Here is a 15,001-nt window from a genome sequence, read left to right on the forward strand (position 1 = left end):
AATCCCAATGATACATAAACAAACCAAATTTTAAAAGCAAAAGACCTGAACAGACACCAAAGAGGATATCCAGATGCCAAGTGAGCACATGAAAATATGTTTCTCATCATATGTTGTTAGAAAAATTACAAATTTAAAACAACGAGATACCACTGTCTATTAGACTGGCCCAAATCCAAAACACTGACAACACCCAACACTGGCGAGGACGGGGAGCAATATGGACTCTCACTCATTTCAGGTGGGACTTCAAATAGTACAGTCACTCAGGAAGACTGTGAAACCATTTTGGTGGTTTCTTATTAAACCAGGCATGGTTTTACCATATAATTTAGCAGTAACACTCTTTGGAATTGACGCAATTGAACTGAAAACTTACATCCACATAAAAGCCTGCCCACACATACGGATAGCAGTATTATCCCTAATTGCCAAAACCTGGAAGCAACCAGGATGTCCTTCAGGAGGTAAATGGGTAAATAAATATGATATATCCAGACAAGAGTAGAGTTTTCAGTGCTAAAGAGAAAATGAGCTATCAAGCCACGAAAAGACATACAGGAAACTTAAGGACTTAACTATTGTGTGAAGGGAACCAACCAGAAAAGCTTTTCAAGCTTTATGATCACAACTCTACGACATTCTAGAAATGGCTATAGTTTGGAAACAGCAAAAGGTTCACTGGTTACCGGCAGTTGTGGGGGGAGGGGATAAGCAGATAGAGCAAAGGAGAATAGTAGGAACTTCTGGGTGTTACTACGATAGTGGATACATTTTGTCAAAGCTCCTAAGATGCACAATATCAAGAGTGAACATCTACATAAACTACAGACTTCGGATGGTAAGTACAGGCTGATGTAGGTTCATTGATTGTAACAAATGTACAGTCTGGTGGGGGATGTGGGTAATCAGGAAGGTTCTATGTATGTAAGGAGAGAGGGTAGAGAGAACTCTCCATATGTCCATTCAAGTTTGAGACAAACCTAAAACCCCTCTAAAAACAGTTTAATTAAAAAGTCAGTGGCCATTATTTCACTAGGGTATGAACAGTACAAAGATGGTGTTCGCTTTTTAAAGATATAAATAGAATAGAATCAAACATAAAGAGTGGCTAGGATGGAGGAATAAAAAAGTCAATGTGTCCTAGAAAATTGTGGAAAAAAAATGAAATCCATCAAAAAGTATTAAAAAACACAAAAATTAGAAGCATAAATATAACTTATTATGTGGTATAATCAATATGAGTGAATTTAGATATTTGAAAGAAAAACTTAAGCTACTTAATTGACTTAATTTGATTCAGAATCCAACTGTTGTTCATGCTACCTGTTAGAGATACACTTAAAGTAACTCAGAAAATGGATAAGATGCATGAGGAAAATGCAAAGAAATAAAGAACCAATGGTCACCATATTAATAACAGACCCAGTGAAATTCAAAATAGAAACCATTCAAGAGAGTAATTTTTTGAAGTAGAGCTGACATATAAGATCCTATTAGTTTCAGATGTATGTCACAGTCACTCGGTATTTTTATACGTTATGAAATGATCCCCCCAGGAAGCCTAGTTACAACCTGTCACTGTAAAAAGTTATCACAATATTATTGATGATATTCCCTATGCAGTACATTACAACCCCATGACTTACCTTTATAACAAAGTTTGTTATTCTTAATGCCCTTCACCTATTTCATGGGCCCCTAAAACCTCCATCTGGTAACCAACAGTCTGTTCCTCTCTCTGTGAGTCAGTTTCTGCTTTGTTTTGTTCCTTTGTTTTTTAAAGCTCACAAGTAAGTGAAATCATATAGTAGTTGTCTTCATCTGTCAGACGTAATTCATTTCGCGTGATACCCTCTAGGTCCATGCATGCTGTCATAAATACCAACATTTTGTTATTTTTTATGAGTGATATTCCATATAATGCACATATATTAATGTATTCCATATATATATATATTATACACACACACACACATACATATACACTATACACAGAGCACAACTTCTTTATCTATTCATTCGTGCTTTAGTGTCTTGCCTACTGAAAATAAGGCTACAAAGATACATACAATTGCAAATAGGTCTCTGTGTTTCTCTGATGACTAGGGATATTTAGCACCTTTTGTGTGCCTGCTGGCTGTCTGTATGTGTTCTTTGGAAACATGTCCAGTTCCCCTATTAAAAAAAAATTTTTTTTTTTTTTTTTTTTAACATTAAACTGTGGGGCATCTGGGTGTCGAACTCAGTTGAGCATCTGACTCTTGATTTAGGATCAGGTCATGATCTTGGGGTTGTGAATGCGAGCCCATTGTGGGCCTCTTGGCTGGGCCTGAAGTTCACTTGGGGGTCTCTCTTTCCCTCTCCATCTGGCCCTCCCCCGGCTTGCATGCACTCTCTCTCAAATACATTAATAAGTATTCTCCCCACCCCCCGAAAAACCCACCTCATTAGGGGCAGCTGGGTGCTCAGTTAAGAATGTGACTTTAGCTCAGGTCACGATCTTGGGGTCCTGGGATCAAGTCCCATGCAGGCTCTGTACCCAGCAGGGAGTCTGTTTCTCCCTTCGCCCTCCCTGCACTTGTTCTCCTGGGAGCTCTCCTTCAAATAAATTATTTAAACAAAACAAAACAAGGAGCCCAGTAAGTCCTATCTTTATATTTTGGATATTAACCCTTTATCAGATGTTTGATTTGTACCTATCTTCTCACAATCACAAAGCTGCATTTTCATTCTGTTGATGGTTTCTTTGCATGTGCAAAGTTTTTCCGTTTATTGTGATCTCACATACTATAGCTTTTGCTGCACGAGCCTGAAGAAACTGGTGCAAAATCATTTTGCTAAAACCAAGGTCAGGGTGCCTGGGTGACTCAGTGGGTTAAGCCGTTGCCTTCAGCTCAGGTCATGACCTCAGGGTCCTGGGACTGAGTCCTGCATTAGGCTCTCTGCTCAGCAGGAAGCCTGCTTTCCTTTCTCTCTCTCTCCCTCTCTCTGCCTACTTGTGATCTCTCTCTGTCAAATAAATAAATAAAATATTAAAAAAAAAAAAGAAACCTTTAAAAAATAAAATAAAACCAAGGTCAAAAGAGCTTCCTGCCTTTGTTTTCTGCTAGACCTTTTATGCTTTCAGGTGTTACATTAAGGTCTTGTACCTATTTTGAATTTACTTATGTATACGGTGCAAGATAGTGGTCCGGTCTTACCTACATCATTATTTTGAAGAGACTGTCTTTTCCCCATTGTATATTCTTGACTACTCTGTCCTGGATGAAATGATCATATATAGTATGGGTTTATTTCTGGGTTCCATATTCCATTTCTTTGATCTAGGTGTCTGTATTTGTGCCAGTACCATACTATTTTGGTTACTAGAACTTGGTAACACATTTTGAAATCAGTAAATGTGATGCCTCCACCATTGTTCTCTTGTTGAAGAGTGTAATAACTTTTTGAGAAAGAATACTGCCTCAGACTAAGGCATGTTACAAAACTTTGGTTGAAATTGATGAAAATTAAAATTTAAAGCAAAAAATGAAGACCCAAGATTATCTCAAGAAAGAAGAGTAGTAAAAAATACGAAGTATGTGAATACAGAACCAGGACGGTAATTTTAATTAGTGTTTTATATCAAGCTCTAGTTTGTGAAAACAGAAAATGCATCTTCTTTTCAAATAGCAGTCATAGAATATTTACTAGAATTGAGTATATATTAAGAAGGGGTTAAAATCAATTTTCATAGTATGTATAAGATGATCTGTTTTCGGAAGTAAATTAAAATACTGTGTAAGTAAAAAAAAATAAGTATGGACAGCACAACATTAATACCTATTTGTATTTAAATCTTGTGATTCTGATTTGGCTTTCTTTTTCCTTTTTACATACTTCAGTATAATGCTAAGGTTTTACAATGCATTTGCATGAACTTAATTGAAAGGGTCATTTTTTTTTTTAACTATCAAGATTAAATTTAGTGAATAAAGTCACCGAAATGATTTTTAAGAAGTTGTTTTTCTCCAAAACAAGAGGAAGCACCCTTCTCTCAGGAAAACAGAAAACATTCAGGTGAAACTCCCAAAGATGTGAGACTCTGTTAAGCAAGGAGTGCCTTGAGATGTAATCATTTTGGTATAGATGCCTCCTACATTTTTCTCCTTTTCCCACGCAGGCATATTTCAAACCCACACAGGATACCTGATCCTGTCAAACAATGTTGATTACTGGTCCCCAGTGAGTTCAGCTGTAGCCAGGAACTGACTTTGTAAATATGCTCAGATATGTCTGCTAAAAAGAAAATGTCAACATTCAAAGAAGACACTTGGTTAGCAAGGCCGAAGACACATGACCAGCCAAAAAAGGATCAATCACAGAGAGCTAAGAATGGGAAGGGCTCGCCCCTTTGTCAAGACTAAGTATTAAAGGAACACTAAAACTTCATATTGGGTAAAAATATTATGGTTTGTTTTAAAAATGTGTTTTATTTGTGTAACATGAAATATCGTACTGTCAATATAGATAGATCCCTTTGATTCTGGGCAAAAAAATATAAAATCACAAAAAGAATGAATTTTTCAGGCCAAATGCATTTGTTCCATTTTTCTTTTAGGAGGACCCAAGGGAGGCCTGAGGTAGAATACCATTCTCTCCTACCCAAGTCTGAGTGCTCTGAGAAGAGACTAAAGCAGCACTTGAGGTCGGGTTGAAGGACACGGCTTCATCCAAGTTTATTAGCCAAGTAACAGCGGGAAGGCTAAAGAGAAAACATGGCAGAACTCCCCATGCAGACCCAGGCATGTGTGGGAACCGTCCCCAGAGGAGGAGTCATGGATCCTGTAGGAAGACATACTTGACCCCACTCTTACCTCTCCCGTCTCCTCTGTTGCTCAATCCTTTGGTCTGTGCCTCTAAATGTTGGAGTGTCCAGGGATCAGTCCTTGCGCCCCATTTATTCTTCGGACCATATTCACCTTCTAGAATGACCTCATGCAGGTTCGTGACTGTAAATCCCCCCTCTGAGTTGATGGCAGGTTTGGGCTTCTCCTCTGAGCATCTAATAAGCAGCTTAAACTCCATGTATCTAAAACAGAGCTCCTGATTTTTACTCCCAGCCCCGCCCCAAGCAGTCCTAGCCCAGTCTTTCTACCTCACTTCATTGCAAATCTATTCTTCGGTTATTCACTTCAAAATCTCTGACGAGTATCTCCATTCTTCATGCTTCTCCTTCTTCACGCCGCATGTCATCTGTCAGCAAGCTTTAACATCCCATACTTCAGATATGCTCAGAATTCCATTCCTCCTCACCACCTTCCCCGCAGAGCACCATCCTAATCAGTTCTAGATGTTGGCAATGACCTCTTCTTGTCACAACCTCCTTTTCCCCCCAGCTGAGTCTTAGGACAGGAGCTGATAGATTTTATTAAAACCCAAGTCAAATTAGGTTAATTTTGGGCTGCAGCCAATCTGGTTCTTTGCTCTTTGCCAAAGCCTGCGGGAACTCTCTTGCATTAGCCCCTGTCTTTCCCTCCCAAAATTTCAGCACCCATCCCTTGATATTTCTTTTCTCTTCTCTACAGGTTTTCCTTCAACACTTGCCACTTTGTTTTCTGGATGAAGTTTTTAATCTTACTTCCAGTAGAGCCAACATACAGTGTAATATTAGTTTCAGGTGTACGATAGAGTGATTCAACAATGCTAGACATGGCTCAGTGCCCATCATGGTCACATTTGCCACTTTAAAAGCACTTATAGTTTACATTTATTTTCTGTGCCTCCTTAAAATAGGAGTTCTTTGTCTATTTCACTCACATTGGTCGATTTTATTTGCTTCAATTCCAGTGGATAGAAAGGTAGCTGATAATACGTAAGCCCTTGATACTACGCGGGGCATGAATGAATGAATGGTTGGCTGATGTCCACAAGGAAGAAGGGATGGAATGAGCCCAGCAGGCTCAACTGCTCTGCCCAAAGGCTTACCAGAACTGCCCTTCTCTAGAGCAGAGTGAGGAAAGGAGCAAAAGGAAGTCTGCGGGTGGTGAAGGGTAGGGAGCTCCAAGAACATAGGAGGAAACACAAGGGCTAGGGAATAAGGGGCGCTGGAAACACATTCTTTGTTTTCATATTCTCAGTGAAGCCTAAGGTAACATTACAGTTGCCATCCCAGGGAACCTAAAACTGAAGGCTTCTTACTCTAGCCTGAGGGTCCAGTCTGGCTGGCAAAGGGTTTTCTGTCTGGCTCTTGACTTAAGAATTCCCTTTCAATTTTGCAAAGATTTTAAGGAAGCACAGGAGGGCAGCCTCCTACTCAAATGCGTCACCTTCCAAGCAAGAGAACATTTGAGTTTCATTATGTTTAATTTTCCATATGCGATCCCACGTGTGCCATCCAGGGCTACACTAAGAAGCGCGCTCCCCGCCCCCACCCCCCCCACACTAGTGTCTTCAGAAAACACTGAAGACTCGGCAAATCAAATGTTCTCCATTTACCCCCTCTCAGTGGGGAAAACAGTGCTTCCTCCTGACATATTCTCAGGCCCTGAGTGGAGAGCAGCAGGGTGGAGTCTGTCCTTAGCTTTTTCTTCCAGCTGGAGACATCAGGTGCTCTCGGCAAGGGCACTTTGAAGAATAGGCTGACACTGCAGTGCATTTGGGAAATGGTGTCTGAGAGACAATAAAAGGGGCCCTGGCTTAAAGTATATTAAGGGATCACAGGAGTACATCTTGACTGCACGCTCAGATCTTTGGATTCAAAGACACACATCTTCTCATCTCCCAAGGGGTGAGGCCAACCTAGTGCAGAATATAGACGAAGCCTCGCAAACAGGGTTGCCAACGGCATGTCACAGATAATTAGTGAGAACACGGTGAGAGGCAGCCCTCAGTGCAGAGGAGAAACGGGTTAAGGAGGCACCAGGCATGTGTGTGGGGAGCCACCAGCCTGGATGTGCAAGGCACACATGCACCTGGGGCTATGCTGTGGAGGGGACGTCGAATATGCTGGTACTTCTGGGTGGCCTTGCTGGTCCATGACTTTTATTATTTTACTGATAGCCTTTTTCTGAGAATAACAGGAGGCCCAACCGTGGGAGTGGACACGAGCAAGGAGAATGCCAAATGTCATCGTTCACGTACTGGATCCTGGCTCCATGTGTGGTAAAGAGTTGAAGCAACCCAGCCCCACTTGATGTCCATTTTATTTGCATAGTATACTTATATACATTGTATACAATGTATACATTGTATTTGTATTAATGTATCCCACTGCAAACATTCTATTTGTATAAACACAAATGCACTGTATTTGTGTAAATGTATACAGTTTATCTGTGTCATTTCCCAAGAGGATCTGAGATGAACTATCCAAGACAGGCCTACCCTAAAATACAAATTTCTTTCAGGTTGCCGACAGCCAGCTCTTGTTTCCTGGGAAGAGGACAAAGGTCTCACAGTTCATCAAGCCCTTCGAGCCTGGAACACAGTCCTCTCGCTCCGTGCTAGAGCCAACCACCCAGGAAACTCGTGGACCAGATCCCCTAGCTTTCTAATTCAAGATGCTTCCCTGAATTCAAGGTTGCTTTTGCCACTGACATTTTCATCTAGAAATGCAGCAGATGGCACATCTTATCACCTATTGCCAATTAACAGAGAAATAGAGGAGCAAACAGAGCTGGAGAACTGCTCCCCCTTTTTTTGTATTTTTCCAATTCTTTTTCAACTTACTTGCTTACCAGAGATACTGTGGGCTTTTTGTTTGTTTGTTTTGAGTGTGTGTGTGTGTTTTAATTTTTGCAAAATTTCATTCACTTCTATCATTCCACTGCAATTTAATTGGCCTCTTTTCCCAACTTCCACATCCTATTCACTCACTCCGCAGGCTCCTGCCTCCTCTCCTGCAGAACTGAAGATGGGTGAAGGTTTCTTTGAAGTCATTTCAGTTCCCATGAGAGACTACACACTACCTCATTATTTTAAAAAAAAAAAAAAAATCACCAGAGTACAACTACAGACATAGCCAAGCATGTTCACCACAACTCCAAGCGCTTCCAGCCTTATCTGGGTTCTTTAAAATCATGTTTTATTTAATGAATAGAAGAAACCAGTGGGATAGATGCCAATAATCCTGATATTTCACTCTTCTCCTCAATGGTTAAAGCCCTTATGCAAGGATTCTTTCTGGGGACATTTTTTCTTAATGGGACACACTGCTGTGGTAGGAATTGTGCTGTCTTGCCTCCCTGTGGATGTCCAGACTGATATGTTCTACAGTTTATTCAACAAGTCCATTTTGACATAAAAACTGCATGTCCCATCTCAACATATTTGAGAATGAATCGAAATGTCTTCACTACCTGGTATTCATTTCAAAGGCTCTATCCCAATGAATCATACTTCCCACCATGTACATGCACAAGCCTCTAAAACAGACTTCTGTGAGAACACCTCAAACCTTAACCCTCAACCCAACTCAATTCCACCACCAAGTCCTCTTTACGGTACATCTGAAATTTTAACTCTCAGACATATTATTTTCCCTTTAATGCCACAGCATCTCGGTTTGTAATTCTGCCATTTCAACCATTTGCTCCAGTGCACCACCCATCTACTTTCTACAAAGAAGCTGGGATTTTCATTTGACAATGCAACTCTGATCAGAGGGTGTTTTAGCCACACTCTATTCACACAGAACACATGTAACCCAACAGTGATTTTCCTTTGCTTTTATGATCAAGGCCAAAACCTTCAACTCATTATTCACGACTCGGTCTCTTCATCATACATACTCATCCTTCTCCTGGTTCTTCTAACACTCAACTCTCATTGTGCCATAGGACCCTTGCACATGCTGTGGCCTTGGTGAGTAACAAGCATTCTCACCTTCCAGGTCTCAGCTAAGTACCCCTTTCTTGAGGAAGCCTCCACCAGGCTCTCAGGCTAAATTACATGAATTTCTTGTACTCTCCTCTGTTTTTTCCTCCTCAGGTTGCTGATCTTAGCATTTTTTATTTCATTTTTTTATATCAACAGTGTGATTCCCGAATCACTAATTTTCTTTCCAGCAGACTGTCAACTCCACAGGAGCAAAAGCTATTAGGTTCAGGAACCTCTCTATCCCAGTGTCCAACAAAGTTGCTAAAATTAGCAATCAGCTGGCTGACTGAATGATTAGCAATTTTAAAACAGAAATGTATGGGCTTTGCCCGAGATTTACTGAAACAGAGCCTATGAATTAGGTTTCTACCTCTTTTAAAAAAGAGTCTCAACATGATTTCCCTGGCTGGGAACCACTGTTTTAAGAGGTATTTCTTTACTCAAAACTGACAGCAATGCATGTGGCGTTTTCCTCTCAAATTTTCTGGGTACTAACTGGTCATCCTAGAATTAATCCAATTCTGACACTACCTGGTGTTAGTGTCAGACTCTACAGATTCAGGGGCTCATTCCCATAAGACTGGCCTCACTTTAGATGATGGTTTCAAGTCATGGGACCCTAGAGTAACCACACTTCTGTCCAACTTGGCTACAAAGTCATGGGGTCCCATAACCACCACTTATCACCCCAAGGTTTGATAATTTACTGGGAGAGTTCATGAAACTCAAAGAAATATTATAATCAATTTATCATAAAAAAATACAGATGCACAGACAGATGAAGTACATAATGTAAGGTCTGGTAATGTCCCAAGCACAGGAACTTCTGTCTCTGTGAAGTTGGGCGATAGCATTCTTCTGGTACATGGAGGTATTTCCCCAAAACCACAAATTCTCTGAAGCCTACACTTAAGAGATTTTCGTGGAGGCTTAACCATATAGGTATGATCCATGATTAATCCAGTCTCCAGGCTCTCTCTCCTCCCCTAAGTACAGGGTTGAAAGTTTCAAGCTCCTGGTCATGCCTTTCCTTTCTGGTGACGTGCCTCCGTCATGAAGCTACTCAGGAGCCCACCAACCCACCAAGAGTCACCTCATTAGAACAAAAAGTCATCTTATTATCCAAAAAATTCCAAGAGATTTAGGAATTCTGAGATGAGCCTCCTACCATCCTCCCACTGAGGAAACTAAAAGGATTCTAGAAGCTCTGAGTGAGGACCTAGGGGCAAAGGCCCAGTCTATTTCTTATATCTAATTTCTAAATACCCACACAATGCAGGAACTTTTCATACAACTTCAAGGGGTGGTGATCTTAACTCTGAGTAGGCATTTTCAATGCAAGTGAGTGTTCGGTGCTAGTAAAGAGCCACAACTTAAAAAAGCTGTTTATTTCATTTTGGAAGAGCACTCATTGTTGTACTCTGAATTCCAATTCTTCCAATATATGTGGGTGTGTGATAGCGAAGAATTCACGTAACCTTTCCGAGGCTCGGTTTTCTCACTTAAAATTGTGCTTATTTCAAAGCATAACTGAACAAATATGGGACTCTGTGCACAAGTGCTATGAGACAAATATACCGTATAAATGGAAGACATTCATATTAAGAAAAAAATGGTAAGATGTAAATTTTGACCTATGTAAGAAATATTTGACTTTCCAGAGAAAGACAGTGGTTTTTTATATTCATCTCTTTCCATCTACTATATGGGAATAAATAAATAAATAAACACAAATTCTGATCAACAAGTATGGCAAACAAAGCTTTTCAGAACCCATACTTAGAGCCTAAATAGGATCATTGACTATGGACTTTAAAACTCTGTTTAAGAAGAGAAATCAGAAGCATGAAGCCGCAGACCAAGTTCTAGAGCTCAATACACAGAGAACAGGGGTAGCAACTGTAGGGAAGCCCAAGGACAGAATATGGATAAAAATCATCTACCAGGAAGAGAGACAAATCCTAAATGCTAAATAACAGTGCTGAGACATCGTGGTTCTGTGCCTGGTTGATAAACAATTCATGGGGAGAGATTTGGGAACGCAGGAGCACAGATCAGAATTTCAAGAAGGTACTACTCTGGGGAACAGGCATTGGGAGGGTTTTGCCTAGGATTGGGGGTGAATGGGAAGAAGGAAACAAGTATTAGAAATTAAAGGGTCTATAGACATTTAAAAAATAGTAGTAAAATCAGGAGACAAAGCCCCCCCCCACTAAAACCAAGCACTATTAATTTTTAAAGACTAAAATGCAATGAGTACAGATAAGAGGGCACCCACAAATCAAAAATGGAGTCAGCCAAACATACGTTCATTTCTGCCTATGTACCCCATGATTGCTCCTACAGAGAGTCCATTTCAAAATGGGCATACTTGGCAAACAATATCCACAAAGGTATTATTAATAGAAGAATCTGAAGTGGTTAGCTCTGATTGGGAAAAAATTCTCCAATTAAAGTGGGTGAAAACCTCACAGCACAACCTGAACTAAACATTCTCATGCAACCATTTGCAGAAGGAAGTCAAATCAGATTCCACTAAAAACAAAACACAAACAAACAAACAAAAGGACACTGAAGAAAAAGATAAAATAGTCTTGAGATGGAAAATAAAGAGAAAAGATTCATAGAGATATGGAAAAAAGATAGAAGACAAATAGGTAACTAGAGAGTTTGAAGAAAAGAAAAGGAATGCAATGAAATATTTGTATTTAAAAATACAACCTAAGAAAACTTTCTAGAAACAAAGCAATGTTGTTAGGCATTCCACGACCCCAAAATATACTATACCTAAACTAATGCAACCAGGCTCATGAGTTCTAAGATATATCCTGGTAAAACTGTTAAATATTAATGATAAGGGGGGGAAAATCCCCTGAACCTCCAAGTAAAAAAGCTAAATTGCTTTAAAAAAAAAATCAGGTTGGCATCAGATGTGTATACCAAAATATATAAAGACAATGGAGAGGACCACTTTAAAGAAACTTTTAAAGACAAAGTGGGAGGGGTCCCTGGGTGGCTCAGTGGGTAAGTATCTGCCTTCAGCTCAGGTCATGATCTCAGGGTCCTGGGACTGAGCCCCCCATCGGGCTCCCTGCTCAGTGGGGATCCTTCTTCTCCCTCTCCTGTCTGCTCTTGCTCTCTCAAATAAATAAATAAAAATATTTAGGTATTTTAATTTAAAAAATCTTAAAAAAAATAATGCAATGTGTAAGCCAGGAATCTTAAATCCAGACAAGCTCTTCCCCCACAACAAAGCTACAAACAATGGAAATGTATTAACATCTCAGGAACACTGCCCCCATGAACAACTCCTCAGGGTCTGCAAGGACACACATTTAATCCCACCAGGAGAAGCTAGAGTGAGCTCCAGCAGTAGGACCAATAGTAAGGATTAAATATGTGTAAGCGCAGATTCAAGGTTAAAGGAAATGTGGATGGTCAAGGTAGAAGAACAGGGCATCCAGGTTATGTATTTTGACCCAGTAGAAATAATTCAACAAACAATAATTTAACAAAGGAGAAAGAAACACTAAGAGAAGTTAGGTAAGCTCACTATCACACAGGTGGGAAGTCTATCAAAACCAGTTAGAGGTATCTAAATAAGGGAAAGAAGATGAAGGGTAGCAAACAAATTATTACTGTAAATATAACCACTAGTACAGAAAAATAAACAGTCCTTCCTAATAAACAAGGGCACTCTGGACAAAGATGCCAAGAGAAGATAGCCTCTTCTCTTGAGAAAGAGAAAAAGAAAAGTAGAATTATAGCCTCTTATGATTCAGCTGAGACCACACCTATCATTTAAGTAACATGCATATACAGGATTCAGAGTAAGTAAATATCAGTGGTTCAATATTAAAGAAAGATCTTCCACTTTACTTCTCACAGGTCACTCTGGAATGCTTGCAATACCAGAATCAGTTGGAGCCAGTACCTTCCCAGCAGCTGTCCCCCATTTAGGCATGATGTCACCGTCGTGGTTACCACTGATCTTAGGAACTAGACCCAAAACTCAATGCACATTTCCAAAGGCAGGGCAATGGTTGGTAGGTGTGATTCATTTAGCATTGCCTTATCTCATCTTTTTCAAAAATCTGTCCCAGCATTAATTTTCATAATCAGCTGGAGTTTAGACTTCAAAGAGGACTCCCCTCCTGCAAGACACAAACAGTCTCCACTTGGGGTTCTTCTCGCTTTCTCCTATGCTGCTGCATTAATTACCACATGGAGATCCACACTCCCTTTTCCTCGCCCTCGGGGGATCAAGAGCTTGCCAAGAACTCAAGGGCTCTATTCCCAGCCTGCAGCACACATCTATATAATATTGTATGTAATAGTGCATATATATGTAATCATTTATGACATAGTCTATAAACAATATGAAATAGATTTATCTTACCTACTTTAAAAAAATCACAGGCAACAACAAAACCCTATTACATACTCAGTGCAAAAAAAAAAAAAAAAAAAAAAACAGTTAAAAGTGCATAATTCATACAAGCCAAAAAAAGGCTGAGGAAATGTATACCACAAGAATACTTGTGCTAAGCCTTGGGGGTTGTATGTAAACAATGAATCACTAAATGCTACACTTGTAACTAGTATTACATTTTATGTTAACTCACTGGAATTGAAATAAAAACTTATAGATGGGGGTGGGGGGGGGGGAGAAAACCAGGGACAGCAATTCTGAGTGGAAAAAAGGTAGAATTCAGACCAAAAAGCAGTAAATGTCACAAAGACCTTTTAACTTTACAAATACATGGACCAAATAAAAGCATATCACTAATACTAGGAACTTTAAAACACTTTTTTTCCTCCTTCAGTTCCCTTCATGTTAGGGCTCCAAAGGATTCTTCTTCCTCCACCCCCAATAAATCAGGGGTTCTCAGATTTTATTGTGTATTGATGTCACCCGAGGAATCTGACACATACTGATGCTGTGTTATGTCACAGATATATTGAGCCAGTGTGGGAGACAGGTGAGCCCTAAGAATGAGAGTTTTGCCAGTTATTTCTGTTTTCTTTTCTTTCTTTTTCTTTTTTTTGGGGGGGGCAGGTATTTCTAAGATGCTTAGCAGAATGAAAACCACTGAGAAAGATGCACAATGACTGGGAAAGTAGTCAGACTTTGTACATTGAGTATATTCACAGCAACAAGGAGATCAAATTTTAAAAATCCCTAAGATAATACATAAATTTAATGCAGTCCCCGTAAACATACCAGTAAGTTTTCTGGGAGCTACAACAGGTACTTCGAACATTCACATAAAAGGAGAACATAGCTAGCTAACGCCAAAGAAAAGCATGAAATGTTGACTAGCTCTAGGACTTAATACATTATCCAACCTCTAGTTAAAATACTGTGGTATTACTGCATGTGTAGACTGGCCAACAGAACAGGATATAAAGTCCAAAAACAGACCTCAAAACATAGGAATTTGTGACTGATAAAGAAGGCATACCAAATGGTTAGGGGAGAATATGGACTTGACAACAAGTGTTCTTGGGACACCAGCTGAACCGTGATTTTTGAACTCATACCTTACACCAGATGGATGGGAGACCTAAATATACTGGAATAAAACATGGGTGAATTTCTTTACAACCATGACATGGAGAAAGCTTCTGTAATTCGAACTCAAAATCCAGGTGCACTAACAAAGTGAATAAATTCACCTAAGATAAGTTCACATTGGAAAACAAGGTCAATGAAGGAGAAATTTGGAAGAAAACAATTAGCAACAGGTTTATCAAGTCCAAGGCTAATTTCCCCACTATAGCAACAGAAAAAAACAAAAACAAAAACAAAACAAAACAAAAACAAAAAAACAACCAAACCCAAACTGATACAAAATATGCAAGACACATCAATGGTTCACAGAAAAAGTTACAAGAAAGGTCTTTGAGACTATGGAAAGACACCCCAGTGCAGACTAAAGCCAAAAGTAAACCGAGACCTCAAAGTTACAGGAAAAATCAGCCTTCCTTCCTTCCCCCATTAAGTGAAACCCAGACTCCTTGGGAAAAATGGTGGCATCCATGTTTGGGGTAAAACAATGGGGGCGGGGGATAAGGTTAACCCTAAATATTATATTCTAGAAAACAAAAAAAGTGCTCAAAAACTAATAAGGGAATG

The sequence above is a fragment of the Mustela nivalis genome (assembly GCF_964662115.1).
Source record: "Mustela nivalis genome assembly, chromosome: 3".
In the NCBI taxonomy this organism is placed as follows: domain Eukaryota; kingdom Metazoa; phylum Chordata; class Mammalia; order Carnivora; family Mustelidae; genus Mustela; species Mustela nivalis.